The following is a 20,978-nucleotide window of genomic DNA, read 5'->3' as shown; positions in this document are numbered from 1 at the left end:
GGAGACATCCCCTAAGGTGGACAAGGCGCTCACACGCTTATCAAAAAAGGTGGCACTGCCGTCTCAGGATACGGCCGCCTTAAAGGAGCCTGCAGATAGAAAGCAGGAGGCTATCCTGAAGTCTGTGTATACACACTCAGGTACTATACTGAGACCTGCTATTGCTTCAGCATGGATGTGTAGTGCTGCAGCAGCGTGGTCGGATTCCCTGTCTGATAACATTGATTCCCTTGACAGGTACACTATATTGCTAACCATAGAGCATATTAAAGACGTAGTCTTATATATGAGAGATGCACAGAGGGACATTTGCCGGCTGGCATCTAGAATTAATGCGATGTCCATTTCTGCCAGGAGAGTATTATGGACTCGGCAGTGGACAGGTGATGCTGATTCTAAAAGGCACATGGAAATTTTGCCTTATAAGGTTGAGGAATTGTTTGGGGACGGTCTTTCGGACCTCGTATCCACAGCAACAGCTGGGAAGTCGACTTTTTTACCTCAGGTTCCCTCACAGCCTAAGAAAGCACCGTATTATCAAGTACAGTCCTTTCGGCCTCAGAAAGGCAAGCAGGTTAGAGGCACGTCCTTTCTGCCTAGAGGCAGGGGTAGATGGAAAAAGCTGCACCATACAGCCAGTTCCCAAGAACAAAAATCCTCCCCTGCTTCCACTAAGTCCACCGCATGACGCTGGGGCTCCACATGTGGAGCCAGGTGCGATGGGGGCCCGTCTCTGGAACTTCAGCGACCAGTGGGTTCGCTCACAGGTGGATCTCTGGGTTCTACAAGTGGTATCTCAGGGATACAAGCTGGAATTCGAGACGTCTCCCCCTCGCCGTTACCTCAAATCAGCCTTGCCAGCTACTCCCCAGGACAGGGAGGTAGTACTGGCGGCAATTCACAAGCTGTACCTCCAGCAGGTGATAATAAAAGTTCCCCTCCTTCAACAGGGACGGGGTTACTATTCCACAATGTTTGTGGTACCGAAACCAGACGGTTCGGTGAGACCCATTCTAAATTTGAAATCCTTGGACACTTATATAAGGAAGTTCAAGTTCAAAATGGAATCGCTCAGGGCGGTTATTGCAAGCCTGGAAGAGGGGGATTACATGGTATCACTGGACATCAAGGATGCTTACCTACATGTCCCCATTTACCCACCTCACCAGGTGTACCTCCGTTTTGTGGTACAGGATTGCCATTACCAATTCCAGACGTTGCCGTTTGGTCTGTCCACGGCACCGAGGGTATTTACCAAAGTAATGGCCGAAATGATGATACTCCTTCGAAAGAAGGGAGTTATAATTATCCCGTACTTGGACGATCTCCTTATAAAGGCGAGGTCCAGGGAGCAGTTGTTGGTCGGAGTAGCACTATCTCAGGAAGTACTACAACAGCACGGATGGATTCTGAATATCCCGAAGTCGCAGCTGGTTCCTACGACGCGTCTGCTGTTCCTGGGTATGATTCTGGACACAGAACAGAAGAAGGTGTTTCTCTCGGAGGAGAAGGCCAAGGAGTTGTCATCTCTGGTCAGAGACCTCCTAAAACCAAAACAGGTGTCGGTGCATCACTGCACGCTAGTCCTGGGAAAGATGGTAGCTTCTTACGAGGCAATTCCATTCGGCAGGTTCCATGCACGGATCTTTCAGTGGGATCTGTTAGACAAGTGGTCCGGATCGCATCTTCAGATGCATCGGCTGATCACCCTGGCCCCGAGGGCCAGGGTGTCTCTGCTGTGGTGGCTGCAGAGTGCTCATCTACTCGAGGGCCGCAGATTCGGCATACAGGACTGGGTCCTGGTGACCACGGATGCAAGCCTCCGAGGTTGGGGGGCAGTCACGCAGGGAAGAAACTTCCAAGGACAATGGTCGAGTCAGGAAGCTTCCCTACACATAAACATTCTGGAACTAAGGGCCATTTACAATGCCCTAAGTCAGGCAAAACCCCTGCTTCAAAAACAGCCGGTGCTGATTCAGTCAGACAACATCACGGCGGTCGCCCATGTAAACCGACAGGGCGGCACAAGAAGCAGGATGGCGATGGCAGAAGCCACAAGGATTCTCCGATGGGCGGAAAATCACGTGATAGCACTGTCAGCAGTGTTCATTCCGGGAGTGGACAACTGGGAAGCAGACTTCCTCAGCAGGCACGACCTCCACCCGGGAGAGTGGGGACTTCATCCAGAAGTCTTCCAGCTGATTGTAAATCGTTGGGAAAGGCCACAGGTGGACATGATGGCGTCCCGCCTCAACAAAAAGCTAAAAAGATATTGCGCCAGGTCAAGGGACCCTCAGGCGATAGCTGTGGACGCTCTAATGACACCGTGGGTGTACCAGTCGGTTTATGTGTTCCCTCCTCTTCCTCTCATACCAAAGGTACTGAGGATATTAAGAAAGAGAGGAGTAAGAACTATACTCATCGTTCCGGATTGGCCAAGAAGGACTTGGTACCCGGAACTACAAGAAATGATCTCAGAGGACCCTTGGCCTCTGCCTCTCAGACAGGACCTGCTACAGCAGGGGCCCTGTCTGTTCCAAGACTTACCGCGGCTGCGTTTGACGGCATGGCGGCTGAACGCTGGATCCTGATGGAAAAGGGAATTCCGGTTGAAGTCATTCCTACGCTGATAAAAGCTAGGAAGGATGTGACAGCAACACATTATCACCGCATATGGCGAAAATATGTGGCTTGGTGTGAGGCTATAAAGGCCCCAACAGAAGAATTTCAGCTGGGTCGATTTCTGCACTTCCTACAGTCAGGGGTGACTATGGGCCTAAAATTGGGTTCCATTAAAGTCCAGATTTCGGCCCTGTCTATTTTCTTTCAAAAAGAACTGGCTTCACTGCCTGAAGTTCAGACGTTTGTTAAGGGAGTGCTGCATATTCAGCCCCCTTTTGTGCCCCCAGTGGCACCTTGGGATCTCAACGTTGTGTTGGAGTTCCTAAAATCACATTGGTTTGAGCCACTTCAGACCGTGGAGTTGAAATATCTCACGTGGAAAGTGGTCATGCTTTTGGCCTTGGCTTCGGCTAGGCGTGTGTCAGAATTGGCGGCTTTGTCATGCAAAAGCCCCTATCTGATCTTCCATATGGACAGGGCAGAATTAAGGACTCGTCCCCAATTTCTCCCTAAGGTGGTGTCAGCGTTCCATTTGAACCAACCTATTGTGGTGCCTGCGGCTACTCGGGACTTGGAGGCTTCCAAGTTGCTGGATGTAGTCCGGGCCCTGAAAATCTATGTTTCCAGGACGGCTTGAGTCAGAAAAACTGACTCGCTGTTTATCCTGCATGCACCCAACAAGCTGGGTGCTCCTGCTTCAAAGCAGACTATTGCTCGCTGGATCTGTTGCACGATTCAACTTGCACATTCTGCGGCTGGACTGCCGCATCCTAAATCAGTCAAAGCCCATTCCACGAGGAAGGTGGGCTCTTCTTGGGCGGCTCCCCGAGGGGTCTCGGCTTTACAACTTTGCCGAGCTGCTACCTGGTCGGGATCAAACACGTTTGCAAAATTCTACAAGTTTGATACCCTGGCTGAGGAGGACCTTGAGTTTGCTCATTCGGTGCTGCAGAGTCATCCGCACTCTCCCGCCCGTTTGGGAGCTTTGGTATAATCCCCATGGTCCTTACGGTGTACCCAGCATCCACTAGGACGTCAGAGAAAATAAGATTTTACTCACCGGTAAATCTATTTCTCGTAGTCCGTAGTGGATGCTGGGAGCCCGTCCCAAGTGCGGAATTCTGCAATACTTGTATATAGTTATTGCTTAACTATAGGGTTTTTTGTTCTGAGCCATCAGTTTAATGAGGCTCAGTTGTTGTTCATACTGTTAACTGGGTATAATTATCACAAGTTGTACGGTGTGATTGGTGCGGCTGGTATGAGTCTTACCCTGGATTCCAAATCCTTTCCTAGTAATGTCAGCTCTTCCGGGCACAGTTTCCCTAACTGAGGTCTGGAGGAGGGGCATAGAGGGAGGAGCCAGTGCACACCAGATGTAGTACCTAATCTTTTCTTTAGAGTGCCCAGTCTCCGGCGGAGCCAGTCTATTCCCCATGGTCCTTACGGAGTACCCAGCATCCACTACGGACTACGAGAAATAGATTTACCGGTGAGTAAAATCTTATTTTTTCACATAGTGAGTGGGGTACGCCTTGGCTAAATTTTGGACACTATATCACTCACAATGCCAGATCACGTTATATAATCACACAGAAATTTTTGTTCACTTTAAACTGTGTTACACTATATATATCTTTTTTCTTTATTTCATGCACTGCATCTTTCTGAATTGAAATCAAGCAAACTATCAACAGATGGAATAACACCGAAGCCTTTTGAATAAGTGATTGCACCGGGTGGTCTTCTGTATGCCGGCGGTCGGGCTCCCGGCGCTCAGTATACCGGCGCCGGGAGCCCGACAGCCGGCATACCGACACTTATTTTCCCTCGTGGGGGTCCACGACCCCCATAGAGGGAGAATAAAATAGCGTAGCGCGCCACCGTGCCCGTAGCGTGGCGAGCCCGCAAGGGGCTCATTTGCACTCGCCACACTGTCGGTAAGCCGGCGGTCGGGCTCCCGGCGCCGGTATGCTGGTCGCCGGGAGCCCGACCGCCGGCCAGCCGTAGTGAACCCGATTGCACCATATTGTTTGTTTTCATTATTTAATTTAAGCGCCCAGTTGAACAGGAATCTGCCTTGTAATCTGCTGAAACGCAAAACAATTTGCACATAAACCATCCTGTACCAGATCCTGAGAGGATAATACAGTTTTGCAAGACAAACATGATATGAGTGTTGCTGTTACTGTGAGTGTCACTTTTGCTGCTCTTAGACATGATAAAGCACTTTAACAGTGTACTATACAATTTGTGCCTGTAATCTTCTAAAGTGATATCAATCTGACCCTACCCATGCACCAGTATTGAGGACCAGAAGAAGCAACTGACAAACATATATAAAGACAGCAATCACACTAGCAGTCAGTCACATGTTATATATTAGTCATATGAGCACATAATCAACTACAAACACATTGTAAAGTATGTTGGAGTACATATTACTGAATTCTGTTTTATGGTATTCAGACGCAATGCGAATAAAACCACAGTAATGTACACAGACTCATATGCAATAGAAACTTAACTATTCATACTGACAAAGAAGATAGAAATTTAGTGCTGTATAACCCGTACTCAGTAGAGTGGGATACAGGGAGATTCACCTCACTTCCAAGATCGATCAATACGTTAGCGAACGCCGAGTCGATCCAGACGCTACTAGTGTACTCTGCCATTCCGGGAACTCTTAAGTGGACACAGACGCACTAGTCATAAAGACGCCTGTACTGCGACCGGGCCTCCTTGCAGTAGCGTTTAGTGAACACAGACGCAGCGGACTATGCTGCGACAGAAACCCCTCGTGGTAGCGTCTGAGACGGAAGTGAGGCAACAGTTCATGGTGGGAGACTCGCGGAAACTGGTCATGAATTGGGGGAAGGGGCGACCAGGAGAGCGTCTAACTCCCCACCGCTGACATCAACCCTAGGGATCGCAGCCTCATACCAATCCTGGTGCCTTATGATCCCTAAGGCCTAGCGCTGGAACACCCGTGGTGGTGGCGCGTCAGCTACGGTTTGGTAGTCTCCCAATACAGTGTGGCTGTGTCCGTATTCCCCGACTACGTGGAACCGATGCCTTACCTTCTCCCCGTGCTCCAGCCACAGCCTGGTAACGTCTGCTGGACCTGCTAGTATATCCGACACAGACGCCCGTCGAGACAGCACTATACACATAAGTAAGCGTTGTTGCGACCCGGCGGAGTTGTTGGAGCGACTCTTTCCAGTATGCTTATAAGACAGTGTTAAGAAAGATCGCTCAAAAACATAGTAAGGCTATAAAAATAAAATAAGAAAGCTTAAGGCTGTCAAGAATAGCAGCCCTCTGACCATGGTCCGGCTCCTGCCGCACCAAACAAAAAAACGATTTGCCTGAGCCAGTGGGCGGGGATATATGGACGGGCCCTTGGCATCCTGGGAGGACTGAAAGCTTGTGATCGTTTGGTGCCAATCCGCTGTCGCTCCATCATATCCCATTGTTATCCTGTGGATAACCTATGGACCCTGCCGGAGAAATATATATATGTAACATATATTTAATGTGTATATAACAATAGCTGTAAAGATCTCCGTTGGTGAGAATCACACATTTCAGCATCCGAAGACTGAAATGATGTGGTAGGGGCCCCATGCGGCCCACGAGTTTGACACCCATGTACTACAGAGTACAGAGCAGTATAGACTGCCTCTGTCCCCTCAGTGGTGTGCACCCAGCCAGCGAACTGTCCAAGTCAGTGCAATCAATGCGAGTTGCCATCACCTAGTCTGCCCAAGGCACCTAAGTTGCTGTTACCCAGTCTGCTCAGTAACTGGTGGTATGTTGCACACTTTAAAAGAACCTTTGTTTATTTATTTATTTATTTATCATACTGTTACATAAACTTATGTTCTTGTTTGGGTACACTATTCTTTGCTTTTAACAATGAGCATGTGCAAACCTTTTGCTCATACTAAGAATATATAGGTATGCTATATCCTGCCTACTGGCAAAAAAATAGGATTTTAATACCTACCGGTAAATCCTTTTCTCCTAGTCCGTAGAGGATGCTGGGGACTCCAAAAGGACCATGGGGTATAGACGGATCCGCAGGAGACATGGGCACACTAAAAAGACTTTTACTGGTTGTGAACTGGCTCCTCCCTCTATGCCCCTCCCCCAGACCTCAGTTATAGGAACTGGGCCCAGGAGAGACGGACATTTCGAGGAAAGGATTTTTGTTAACTAAGGGCGAGAAAACTACCAGCTCACACCACAAACATACCGTACAACTGGAACAACAGGAAACCAGATAACAGTATGAACCAACCACAGCAACAAGCTGAATACACTGATACACAAACCTCATGTAACCGAAAGTAACCAGAATCAAAACAACTGCAAGGAACAGTCCGTACTGGGATGGGCGCCCAGCATACTCTATGGACTAGGAGAAAAGGATTTACCGGTAGGTATTAAAATCCTATTTTCTCTTACGTCCTAGAGGATGCTGGGGACTCCAAAAGGACCATGGGGTCTATACCAAAGCTCCAGACCGGGCGGGAGAGTGCGGACGACTCTGCAGCACCGATTGAGCAAACATAAGGCCCTCATCAGCCAGGGTATCAAACTTGTAGAATCTAGCAAAAGTGTGAGAACCCGACCATGTAGCTGCTCGGCAAAGTTGAAGCGCCGAGACCCCTCGGGCAGCCGCCCAAGATGAGCCCACCTTCCTGGTAGAATGGGCCTTTAATGACTTCGGCAACGGTAGCCCAGCCGAAAAATGAGTGTGCTGAATCGTATTACAAATATAGCGTGCAATAGTCTGCTTAGAAGCAGGATTTCCAATCTTGTTGGAAGCATACAGAACAAACATCCTCTGTTTTTCTAGTAAGAGCCGTTCTGGCGACATAAATTTTCAAAGCTCTTACATCAAGAGATTTTGGGACTGCCACAGCATCCGTAGCCACAGGTACCACAATAGATTGATTTATGTGAAACGAAGACACCACCTTCGGCAGAAATTGTTGACGAGTCCGCAATTCCGCTCTGTCCACATGAAAAATCAAATATGGGCTCTTGTGAGACAAAGCCGCCAACTCGGACACTCGTCTGGCAGACGCCAAAGCCAAAAGCATGACCACTTTCCAAGTGAGAACTTCAACTCAACCTTACGCAAAGGTTCAAACCAGTGAGACATAAGAAACTGTAACACCACTTCAAGATCCCACGGTGCCACGGGTGGCACAAATGGAGGATGGATATGCAGCACTCCCTTAACGAAAGTCTGAACCTCAGGAAGGACGGCCAATTCCTTTTGAAAAAAGATAAAGCCGAAATCTGCACTTTGATGGAACCCAATTTCTGGCCTGCGTCCAAGCCTGCCTGTAAAAAATGGAGGAAACAACCCAAGTGAAACTCCTCCGCAGGCGCTGCTTTGGTTTCACACCACGACACATACCTTCTCCAAATACGGTGATAATGTTTTGCCGTGACCTCCTTCCTAGCCTTAAGGAGAGTGGGGATGACCTCCCCGGGAATACCCTTCCGGGCTAGGATCTGGCGTTCAACTTTCACGCCGTCAAACGCAGCCGTGGTAAGTCCAGGAACACGCATGGCCCCTGCAGTAACAGGTCCTCTCTTAGTGGAAGCGGCCAGGGATCTTCCACTAGTAATTCCTGAAGATCCGGATACCAGGCCCTCCGAGGCCAATCTGGAGCAACGAGTATAGCCTGAACCCTTGTTCGTCTCATGATCCTCAACACCTTGGGGATAAGAGGAAGCGGAGGGAACACATACACCGACCGAAACACCCACGGAGTTACCAGGGCGTCCACCGCACAGGCTTGGAGATCCCTCGACCTGGAACAATAATTCGGAAGCTTCTTGTTGAGACGAGACGCCATCATGTCTATCAGAGGAATGCCGCAGCGCCTTGTCACTTCTGCAAATACCTCTTGATGAAGAGCCCACTCTCCTGGATGGAGATCGTGTCTGCTGAGGAAGTCTGCTTCCCAGTTGTCCACGCCCGGAAGGAAGACTGCTGACAGAGCGCTCACGTGCTGTTCCGCCCAGCGTAGAATTCTTGTGGCTTCCGCCATCGCCGCCCTGCTCCTTGTTCCGCCTTGGCGGTTTACATACGCCACCGCTGTTATGTTGTCCGACTGGATCAGGACAGGGAAACCCTGAAGAAGGTTCCTCGCTTGCAGGAGGCCGTTGTAAACGGCTCTTAACTCGAGAACATTTATGTGGAGACAAGACTCCTGGCTTGACCATTTTCCCTGGAAACTTCTTCCTTGCGTGACTGCCCCCCAGCCTCGGAGACTTGCATCTGCGGTCAGCAGAACCCAGTCCTGGATTCCGAATCGGCGTCCCTCTAGAAGGTGAGAGCCTTGCAGCCACCACAGGAGAAAGATCCTGGCCCTGGAAGATAGACTTATTTTCTGTTGCATGTGCAGGTGAGACCCGGACCATTTGTTCAGCAAATCCCACTGAAACACCCGAGCATGAAACCTGCCAAACGAAATGGCTTCGAAAGCCACAACCATCTTCCCTAGCACTCGAGTGCATTGATGAATCGATACTCTTGCCGGTCTCAGAAGTTCCTTGACCATGGTCTGGATTTCCAGAGCTTTGTCCGCCGGAAGAAACACTCTCTGTAGTTCCGTGTCTAGGATCATGCCCAAGAAGGGCAGCCGATTTGTCGGGATCAACTGAGACTTTGGCAAATTTAGAATCCAACTGTGGTGTTGCAGAACCCACAGGGAAAGCTCCACATTTCCTAGCAACTTTTCCTTTGATCTCGCCTTTATCAAGAGATCGTCCAAGTACGGGATAATTGTGACCCCTTGCTTGCGAAGGAGTACCATAATTTCCACCATAACCTTGGTGAAAACCCTCGGGGCCGTGGAAAGCCCAAACGGCAACGTCTGAAATTGGTAATGACAATCCTGTACCGCAAATCTCAGGAAGGCCTGATGAGGAGGATAGATCGGGACGTGTAAGTAGGCATCCTTTATGTCGACTGACGCCATAAAATCCCCCCCTTCTAAGCTGGAGATAACAGCTCGAAGAGATTCCATCTTGAACTTGAAAGTTTTCAAGTATGGATTGAGGGATTTTAGGTTCAGAATCTGTCTGACCGAGCCGTCCGGCTTCGGCACAACAAAGAGGCTTGAATAGAACCCTTCCCCCCGTTGGGACGGGGGAACCGGCACCACGACCCTCTGTTGACACAGCTTTTGAATCGCAGCATTTACTACTGCTCTTTCTGGAAGAGAAACTGGAAAGGCCGACTTGAAAAAGCGGCGGGGGGTAGGCATCTCCTGAAACTCCAGTTTGTACCCTTGGGACACTACGTCTAAAACCCAAGGATCCAGGTCCGATTGAAACCAGGCCTGACTGAAGACTTGGAGATGGCCCCCCATCGGCACGGACTCCCGTAGGGAAGCCCCTGCGTCATGCGGTGGACTTCGTAGAGGCGGGGTAGGACTTTTGGTCCTGGGCGCCTGACACTGCAGGCGATCTCTTTCCCCTTCCTCTACCCTTTGAAGTGAGGAAGGACGAACCCCTACCTCTTTTGTATTTATTAGGCCGAAAGGACTGCATCTGCTGATGGGGCACCTTTTCTGTTGTGTGGAAACATAAGGAAGAAAAGATGACTTACCCGCAGTAGCGGTAGACACCAGGTCAGCAAGGCCGTCACCAAACAAGACACTACCTTTAAAGGGGAGAGCTTCCATATTTTTCTTGGAGTCGGCATCAGCATTCCATTGATGAGTCCACAGCGCCCTCCTGGCCGAGACCGCCATGGCATTAGCTCTTGATCCCAAGAGGCCAACATCCCTCGCCGCATCCTTTAGGTAATCAGCAGCGTCCTTGATATAACCAAGAGTCAAAAGAATGTTATCCTTATCAAGGGTATCCATATCAAAAGCCAAATTGTCAGCCCATTTAGCAATAGCACTACTCACCCATACCAACGCCACAGCAGGTCTGAGCAATGCACCAATATTAATGAAAATGGCCTTCAATGTCGTCTCCAGCTTGCGATCCGCCGGATACTTGAGCGCAGCCGTGTCAGGAGACGGCAGCGCCACCTTCTTGGACAATCGGGATAAAGCCTTGTCGACATTAGGAGACGACTCCCATTTCTCCCTGTCATCAGAGGGAAAAGGATACGCCATAAATATTCTCTTGGGAATCTGCCACCTCTTATCCGGCGAAGAGCGTTCATTTCATGAGAGGGGGGAAACTTCACCTCACGTTTTTTTCCCTTTAAATAAGCAAACCCTCGTGTCTGGAACAGCAGGGTCCTCAGAGATATGTAAAACATCTTTAATAGCCACAATCATGTACTGAATACTCCTTACTACCCTTGGGTGTAAAGTAGCTTCATTGAAATCGACATCGGAATCAGAATCCGTGTTGGCATCTGTATCTGCCATCTGGGTAAATGAACGTTTCTGTGACCCCGAGGGGGTCTGTACCTGAGACAAAGCGTCCTCCATGGATTTCCTCCATGTTTGTGTCTGAGAATCCGATTTATCCAGCCTCTTAGACAATAAAGCCACATTTGCATTCAGTGTACTCAGCATATTCACCCAATCAGCAGTCGGCTGTGCCGACAGTGTCATTCCCAAATCCTTTTCTGCGCCCCCAGTAACTTCCTCCAGGGAGGAACACTCAGCCTCAGACATGTCGACACGTAGTACCGACATACCCACACTCTCAAACAAGGGGACAGACCCACAGGGAAGCCTACAGGGAGAAACACAGAGGGAATATGCCAGCTCACACCCCAGCGCCCATATACTACCAGCAATAATATATGTGAATAGCGCTGTATTTAACGAAAAAGCACCAAATTGTATGTGCCCCCCCCCCCCCTTTTGCTCCCTTGTTACTTGAAGGAGCTGGGAGGACCAGGCCAGCGTCCCTGCAGAGGCTGTGAAGAGAGAGAAAATGGCGCTGGTGAGCTGTGCAGCTAAGCCCCGCCCCTTCCCGGCACGCTGTAGTCTCGCTAAGATTTGAAATATTTATACTGGCGTGGGTGCGGTATTCGGTGCCCGGCATCGAACTGACCCCAGTAACTGCTGCCCAGGACGCTCCCCCCCAGCGCCCTGCACGTGCCGTTGGTGATGTGTGTGTGGGAGCATGGAGCGCAGCACGACCGCTGCGCTGTACCTCCGTTACTGAAGTCTTCTGCCTTCTGATCTTCTAATACTCACCCGGCTTCTTTCTTCTGTGAGGGGGGTGGCGGCGCGGCTCCGGGAACAAGCAGCTAGGCGAACCAAGTGATCGAACCCTCTGGAGCTAATGGTGTCCAGTAGCCTAAGAAGCAGAGCCCTTGAACTAAGCAGAAGTAGGTCTGACTTCTCTCCCCTCAGTCCCACGATGCAGGGAGCCTGTAGCCAGCAGGTCTCCCTGAAAATAAAAAAGCCTAACATAAGTCTTTTCCAGAGAAACTCAGGAGAGCTCCCCTAGTGTGTGTCCAGTCACTCCTGGGCACAAAGTCTAACTGAGGTCTGGGGGAGGGGCATAGAGGGAGGAGCCAGTTCACACCCAGTAAAAGTTTCTTTAGTGTGCCCATGTCTCCTGCGGATCCATCTATACCCCATGGTCCTTTTGGAGTCCCCAGCATCCTCTAGGACGTAAGAGAAAAAAAGGTTTAGAAGCTTTCTATGTTGTCTAAACAACTGTCTGGGAAACCTTTTGATAGCAGCCCTCAACAGACACCCCATTACGCCAGACGCAGTAATTTGGGATGCCAGAAAGGCACTAGAGATAAAGATCAGACCATAGCAAAAGATGCCACGGGGAGCATTCTCCATGCTGAGGAGGGTCTGAGTACCAAGACTTCTATGGCCAATCTGGTACCAACGAGCATGACCTGGGCTTTCTTGCTCTACACTTTTGAAAGAATGGGTGTTAGAAAGGCCACTAGAGGGAACAAGTGAATTACAGGTAAATATCAAGGCCACCATGGTATGAAAGTATAGCAGCAGGGTCTTAGATCCGCTCCTGTTCACCAGAAGTTGGTAGAACTTTGACCCAAGATGTAGATAGACTGCCGAGTTACTTGTGAAGTGGAAGAGGGAAGAAAAACACGCCTACCCCCTATGTATCCTGTCCAGTACTGGTCTGAACATATAATCATACCAATAGGCAGGGCCTACTTTGAACAAATTTATTTAGAATGCAACCAAAAGACCTGAGTATGTAATACTGCTGAAAAAAACAAACTGATCAGGTTGGCATCTAAATCTGAAACCCCAAATAGTCTTTCAAATCCTGGACATGTTCAACCTGAGAAGACAAACCCAGGCATTAGGTCATTAAAGACCCAGCAGAGACCAGGGTGGAAAAAAATAAGAATTTACTTACCGATAATTCTATTTCTCGTAGTCCGTAGTGGATGCTGGGGACTCCGTAAGGACCATGGGGATTAGCGGCTCCGCAGGAGACTGGGCACATCTAAAGAAAGCTTTAGGACTAGCTGGTGTGCACTGGCTCCTCCCCCCATGACCCTCCTCCAAGCCTCAGTTAGGATACTGTGCCCGGACGAGCGTACACAATAAGGAAGGATCTTGAATCCCGGGTAAGACTCATACCAGCCACACCTATCACACCGTATAACTTGTGATTTGAACCCAGTTAACAGCATGATAACAGAGGAGCCTCTAGAAAAGATGGCTCACTACAGCAATAACCCGATCTTTTTGGTAACAATAACTATGTACCAGTATTGCAGACAATCCGCACTTGGGATGGGTGCCCAGCATCCACTACGGACTACGAGAAATAGAATTATCGGTAAGTAAATTCTTATTTTCTCTAACGTCCTAAGTGGATGCTGGGGACTCCGTAAGGACCATGGGGATTATACCAAAGCTCCCAAACGGGCGGGAGAGTGCGGATGACTCTGCAGCACCAATTGAGAGAAACTCCAGGTCCTCCTCAGCCAGGGTATCAATTTTGTAGAATTTTACAAACGTATTTGCTCCTGACCAAGTAGCTGCTCGGCAAAGTTGTAAAGCCGAGACCCCTCGGGCAACCGCCCAAGATGAGCCCACCTTCCTTGTGGAGTGGGCATTTACAGATCTTTTGGCTGTGGCAGGCCTGCCACAGAATGTGCAAGCTGAATTGTACTACAAATCCAACGAGCAATAGTCTGCTTAGAAGCAGGAGCACCCAGCTTGTTGGGTGCATACAGGATAAACAGCGAGTCAGTTTTCCTGACTCCAGCCGTCCTGGATATTTTCAGGGCCCTGACAACATCTAGCAACTTGGAGTCCTCCAAGTCCCTAGTAGCCGCAGGCACCACAATAGGTTGGTTCAGGTGAAACGCTGAAACCACCTTAGGGAGAAACTGAGGACGAGTCCTCAATTCCCCCTGTCCGAATGGAAAATCAGATAAGGGCTTTTACAGGATAAAGCCGCCAATTCTGACACGCGCCTGGCCCCGGCCAGGGCCAACAGCATGACCACTTTCCATGTGAGATATTTTAACTCCCCAGATTTAAGTGGTTCAACCCAATGTGACTTTTGGAAACCAAAATCTACATTGAGATCCCAAAGTGCCACTGGAGGCACAAAAGGAGGCTGTATATGCAGTACCCCTTTTACAAACGTCTGAACTTCAGGGACTGAAGCTAGTTCTTTTTGGAAGAAAATTGACAGGGCCGAAATTTGAACCTTAATGGACCCCAATTTCAGGCCCATAGACACTCCTGTTTGCAGGAAATGTAGGAATCGACCCAGTTGAATTTCCTCCGTCGGGCCTTACTGGCCTCGCACCACGCAACATATTTTCGCCAAATGCGGTGATAATGTTTTGCGGTTACATCCTTCCTGGCTTTGATCAGGATAGGGATGACTTCATCCGGAATGCCTTTTTTCCTTCAGGATCCGGCGTTCAACCGCCATGCCGTCAAACGCAGCCGCGGTAAGTCTTGGAACAGACAAGGTCCATGCTGGAGCAGGTCCCTTCTTAGAGGTAGAGGCCACGGATCCTCCGTGAGCATCTCTTGAAGTTCCGGTTACCAATTCCTTCTTGGCCAATCCGGAGCCACGAATATAGTGCTTACTCCTCTCCATCTTATCAATCTCAGTACCTTGGGTATGAGAGGTAGAGGAGGGAACACATACACTGACTGGTACACCCACGGTGTTACCAGAGCGTCTACAGCTATTGCCTGAGGGTCCCTTGACCTGGCGCAATACCTGTCGAGTTTTTCCCAACGGTTTATAATCATGTGGAAGACTTCTGGGTGAAGTCCCCACTCTCCCGGGTGGAGGTCGTGTTGAGGAAGTCTGCTTCCCAGTTGTCCACTCCCGGAATGAATACTGCTGACAGTGCTATCACATGGTTTTCCGCCCAGCGAAAAATCCTTGCAGCTTCTGCCATTGCTCCTGCTTCTTGTGCCACCCTTGTTTGTTTACGTGGGTGACTGCCGTGATGTTGTCCGACTGGATCAACACCGGCTGACCTTGAAGCAGAGGTCTTGCTAAGCTTAGAGCATTGTAAATGGCCCTTAGCTTTAGGATATTTATGTGAAGTGACGTCTCCAGGCTAGACTATAAGCCCTGGATATTCCTTCCCTGTGTGACTGCTCCCCAGCCTCGCAGGCTGGCATCCGTGGTCACCAGGACCCAGTCCTGAATGCCGAATCTGCGGCCCTCTAGAAGATGAGCACTCTGCAACCACCACAGGAGGGACACCCTTGTCCTTGGTGACAGGGTTATCCGCTGATGCATCTGAAGATGCGACCCGACCATTTGTCCAGCAGGTCCCACTGGAAAGTTCTTGCGTGGAATCTGCCGAATGGGATTGCTTCGTAGGAAGCCACCATTATACCCAGAACCCTTGTGCATTGATGCACTGAGACTTGGCTCAGTTTTAGGAGGTTCCTGACTATCTCGGATAACTCCCTGGCTTTCTCCTCCGGGAGAAACACCTTTTTCTGGACTGTGTCCAGGATCATCCCTAGGAACAGAAGACAAGTCGTCGGAACCAGCTGCGATTTTGGAATATTGAGAATCCAATCGTGCTGCCGCAACACTACCTGAGATAGTGCTACACCGACCTCCAACTGTTCCCTGGATCTTACCCTTATCCGGGAATCGTCCAAGTAAGGGATAACTAATATTCCCTTCCTTTGAAAGAATATCATCATTTCGGCCATTACCTTGGTAAAGACCCGGGGTGCCGTGGACCATCCATACGGCAGCGTCTGAACTGATAGTGACAGTTCTGTACCATAAACCTGAGGTACCCTTGATGAGAAGGGTACATTTTTTACATGAAGGTAAGCATCCTTGATGTCCCGAGACATCATGTAGTCCCCTTCTTCCAGGTTCGCAATCACTGCTCTAAGTGACTCAATCTTTAATTTGAACCTCTGTATGTAAGTGTTCAAAGATTTTAGATTTATAATCGGTCTCACCAAGCCGTCCGGCTTTGGTACCACAACAGTGTGGAATAATACCCCGTTCCCTGTTGCAGGAGGGGTACCTTGATTATCACCTGCTGGGAATACAGCTTGTGAATGGCTTCCAAAACTATCTCCCTGTCAGAAGGAGACATCGGTAAAGCCGACTTTAGGAAACGGCGAGGGGGAGACGTCTCGAATTCTAATTTGTACCCCTGAGTATCACCTGAAGGATCCAGGGGTCTACTTGCGAGTGAGCCCACTGCGCTCTGAAATTCATTGAGACGGGCCCCCCACCGTGCCTGATTCTGCTTGTAAAGCCCCAGCGTCATACTGAGGGCTTGGCAGAGGCGGGAGAGGGTTTCTGTTCCTGGGAACTGGCTGATTTCTGCAGCCTTTTTCCTCTCCCTCTGTCACGGGGCAGAAAAGAGGAACTTTTTGCCCGCTTGTCCACGAAAAGACTGCGCCTGATAATACGGCGTCTTCTCATGATGAGAGGCGACCTGGGGTACAAACGTGGATTTCCCAGCTGTTGCCGTGGCCACCAGGTCTGAAAGACCGACCCCAAATAACTCCTCCCCTTAATAAGGCAATATTTCCAAATGCCGTTTGGAATACGCATCACCTGACCACTGACGTGTCCATAACCCTCTACTGGTAGAAATGGACAACGTACTTAGACTTGATGCCAGTCGGCAAATATTCCGCTGTGCATCACGCATATATAGAAATGCATCTTTAAAATGTTCTATAGGCAATAATATACTGTCCCTATCTAAGGTAACAATATTTTCAGTCAGGGAATCCGACCACGCCAACCCAGCACTGCACATCCAGGCTGAGGCGATTGCTGGTCGCAGTATAACACCAGTATGTGTGTAATACATTTTAGGATATCCTCCTGCTTTCTATCAGCAGGATCCTTAAGGGCGGCCATCTCAGGAGAGGGTAGAGCCCTTGTTCTTACCAGCGTGTGAGCGCTTTATACACTCTAGGGGGTGTTTCCCAACGCACCCTAACCTCTGGCGGGAAAGGATATAATGCCAATAACATTTTTATCAGTTGTTATCGGGGGAAACCCACGCATCATCACACACCTCATTTAATTTCTCAGATTCAGGAAAACTACAGGTAGTTTTTCCTCACCGAACATAATACCCCTTTTTGGTGGTACTCGTATTATCAGAAATGTGTAAAACATTTTTCATTGCCTCAATCATGTAACGTGTGGCCCTACTGGAAGTCACATTTGTCTCTTCACCGTCGACACTGGAGTCAGTATCCGTGTCGGTGTCTATATCTGCCATCTGAGGTAACGGGCGCTTTAGAGCCCCTGACGGCCTATGAGACGTCTGGACAGGCACAAGCTGAGTAGCCGGCTGTCTCATGTCAACCACTGTCTTTTATACAGAGCTGACACTGTCACGTAATTCTTCCAATAGTTCATCCACTCAGGTGTCGACCCCCTAGGGGGTGACATCACTATTACAGGCAATCTGCTCCGTCTCCACATCATTTTTCTCCTCATACATGTCGACACCAACGTACCGACATACAGCACACACACAGGGAATGCTCTGATAGAGGACAGGACCCCACTAGCCCTTTGGGGAGACAGAGGGAGAGTTTGCCAGCACACACCAGAGCGCTATATATATATACAGGGATAACCTTATATAAGTGTTTTTCCCCTTATAGCTGCTGTATTGTTTATACTGCGCCTAATTAGTGCCCCCCTCTCTTTATTTAACCCTTTCTGTAGTGTAGTGACTGCAGGGGAGAGACAGGGAGCTTCCCTCCAACGAAGCTGTGAGGGAAAATGGCGCCAGTGTGCTGAGGAGATAGGCTCCGCCCCCTTATCGGCGGCCTTATCTCCCGTTTTTTGTGTATTTTTGGCATGGGTTAAATGCATCCATATAGCCCAGGAGCTATATGTGATGCATCTTTTGCCATTTAAGGTATTTTTATTGCGTCTCAGGGCGCCCCCACCCAGCGCCCTGCACCCTCAGTGACCGGAGTGTGAAGTGTGCTGAGAGCAATGGCGCACAGCTGCGGTGCTGTGCGCTACCTTTTTGAAGACAGGACGTCTTCTGCCGCCGATTTTCCGGACCTCTTCAGGCTTCTGGCTCTGTAAGGGGGCCGGCGGCGCGGCTCTGGGACCCATCCAGGCTGGGCCTGTGATTGTCCCTCTGGAGCTAATGTCCAGTAGCCTAAGAAGCCCAATCCACTCTGCACGCAGGTGAGTTCGCTTCTTCTCCCCTTAGTCCCTCGATGCAGTGAGCCTGTTGCCAGCAGGACTCACTGAAAATAAAAAAACTAAAACTAACTTTTCACTAAGCAGCTCAGGAGAGCCACCTAGTGTGCACCCTTCTCGTTCGGGCACAGAAATCTAACTGGGGCTTGGAGGAGGGTCATGGGGGGAGGAGCCAGTGCACACCAGCTAGTCCTAAAGCTTTCTTTAGATGTGCCCAGTCTCCTGCGGAGCCGCTAATCCCCATGGTCCTTACGGAGTCCCCAGCATCCACTTAGGACGTTAGAGAAAAAGGAATAAATTACCGCAGCAGAGAAAATGTTCCATGATGGCATACAACGTATACTCTGTTATATTTCAAGAGATACTGACCAGGGATAGTAGTCCTCTTGGAAAGAAATGTAAGACAAACAGGAATGCCAAGTAATTTTGTCCTCTGTACGGAGAGGATACAAAAATGCAAGTAGCAAGAAACCAATGTAAAGGCCCATATACACACTAGGCGATATCATACACGATATCGCTCGTCTTCAGCTTTCTGAGCGACACCCTTTCTGGGCACTTCCAAGTAGTCAGGGGTGTTTGCATTAATATGTGTGAAACATCTTTTTTTTCCCCTCTGTCCTTTCACTTGGTTAGTCTAAAACTGATTGATAGAGACAGGGGGTGGGGTATAGAGAAGGATGTGCATGTGCTGTTGCGACTTTAAATATTTAGTGCACAGACCACTCCAGCACCACCTATACCCCAATGTCTCCAGTGTCCCCAATGGAATCAGAGAAAAAGATTAAGTACAATAATCCTCATATATTGAGACAGATACATCTAAGAAACCGCCACAAAAATGAGATTTATGGTAAGAACTTACCGTTGTTAAATCTCTTTTTGCGAGGTACACTGGGCTCCACAAGGATTAACATCAGGGGGTGTAGAGTAGGATGTTGATCCGAGGCACCAACAGGCTCAAAGCTTTGACTGTTCCAAAGATGCACAGCGCCGCCTCCTCTATAACCCCGCCTCCGTGCACAGGAGGTCAGTTTCGTTAACCAGCCCAATGCAGTAGCAGGTACCAGAGACAATCGCTCTTAGCCAATCACACCACACACTCACCACAGAAGAGGGTGTCAGCAGCTATGCCATACCAACCCAAAGAAGCTAAGTGCGTCATGGTGGGCGCCTTGTGGAGCCCAGTGTACCTCGCAGAAAGAGATTTAACAACGGTAAGTTCTTAACATAAATCTCGTTTTCTGCTGTGGGGTACACTGAACTCCACAAGGATTAACATCGGGGATGTCCTAAAGCAGTTCCTTATGGGAGGGGACGCACTGTAGCGGGCATTAAGAACCTGGCATCCAAAGGAAGCATCCTGGGAGGCGGATGTATCGAGGCATAGAACCTAATGAACGTGTTCCCAGAGAACCACGTAGCCGCCTTGCACAATTGTTCAAGGGTCGCACCACGGTGGGCCGCCCAAGAAGGTCCAACCGACCGAGTAGAATGGGCTTTGATGGTAGCAGGAACCGGACGACCAGCCTGTACATAAGCATGTGCAATCACCATTCTAATCCATCTAGCCAGTGTCTGCTTGGAAGCAGGCCAGCTACGTTTGTGAAAACCAAACACGAAAAGATAATCAGATTTCCTAATGGAGGATGCGCTCTTCACCTAGATACGGAGAGCCCGTACTACATCCAAAGACCGCTCTTTGGTAGACAACTCAGGAGAATTAAAGGCCGGAACCACAATCTCCTGGTTAAGGTGGAAGGAAGACACCACCTTGGGTAAATAACCTGAAAAATCAGATAGGGAGACTTACAAGATAAGGCCCCCAAGTCCGAGACCCTTCGAGCTGACGCAATAGCCAGCAAAAACAGCATCTTAAGGGAAAGCCACTAAAGGTTAGCAGATGCAAGAGGTTCAAACGGAGACTCTTGCAAGGACACCAAAACCACCGACAAATCCCAAAAGGCCACAGGTGGCACATAAGGAGGCTGAATTCGCAACATGCCCTGAGTGAATGTATGAACATCAGGTAGGGCAGCAATCTTTCTCTGAAACCATACCGACAAGGCAGAGATGTGAACCTTGCGGGAGGTCAGACGCACTAAACTTGAAAACGTCATGATTGTGAGACGCACACCAAGTAAAGTAAGCATTCCAGACGCCATGGTAGATCCGAGCAGAAGTCTGTTTATGGGCCTTCAACATAGTTTGAACGACCGCCTCAGAAAAACCCTTGGCCCTCAGGACGGAAGCTTCAAGAGCCACGCCGCCAAAGCCAGACGGGCCAAGTCCTGATAAACACAAGGGCCCTGAACGAGTAGGTCTGGTCGTTGTGGAAGTAGAAGGGGACGATCTAACGAGAGGCCCTGTAGCTCGGAGAACTAGTGCCGTCTGGGCCACGCTGGAGCGACCAGAAGTAGGTTTCCTCCCTCTTGCTTGAACTTCCGTATTACTCTGGGCAGGAGTGACACCGGAGGGAACACATACGGCAGCCGAAAGTTCCATGGAATTGCCAGAGCGTCCACGAACGCTGCTTGAGGATCCCTTGTCATTGCTCCGAAGACCGGAACCTTGTGATTGTGTTGAGACGCCATCAGGTCCACATCTGGAAGTCCCCACTTGTCCACGAGAAGTTGAAATACTTCGTGATGTAGGCTCCATTCTCCGGCGTGCACGACCTGACGACTGAGATA

This window comes from Pseudophryne corroboree, chromosome 4 (genome assembly GCF_028390025.1).
Source record: "Pseudophryne corroboree isolate aPseCor3 chromosome 4, aPseCor3.hap2, whole genome shotgun sequence".
NCBI classification, from domain to species: Eukaryota; Metazoa; Chordata; class Amphibia; order Anura; family Myobatrachidae; genus Pseudophryne; species Pseudophryne corroboree.
Note: the sequence above shows the minus strand (reverse complement) of the source record.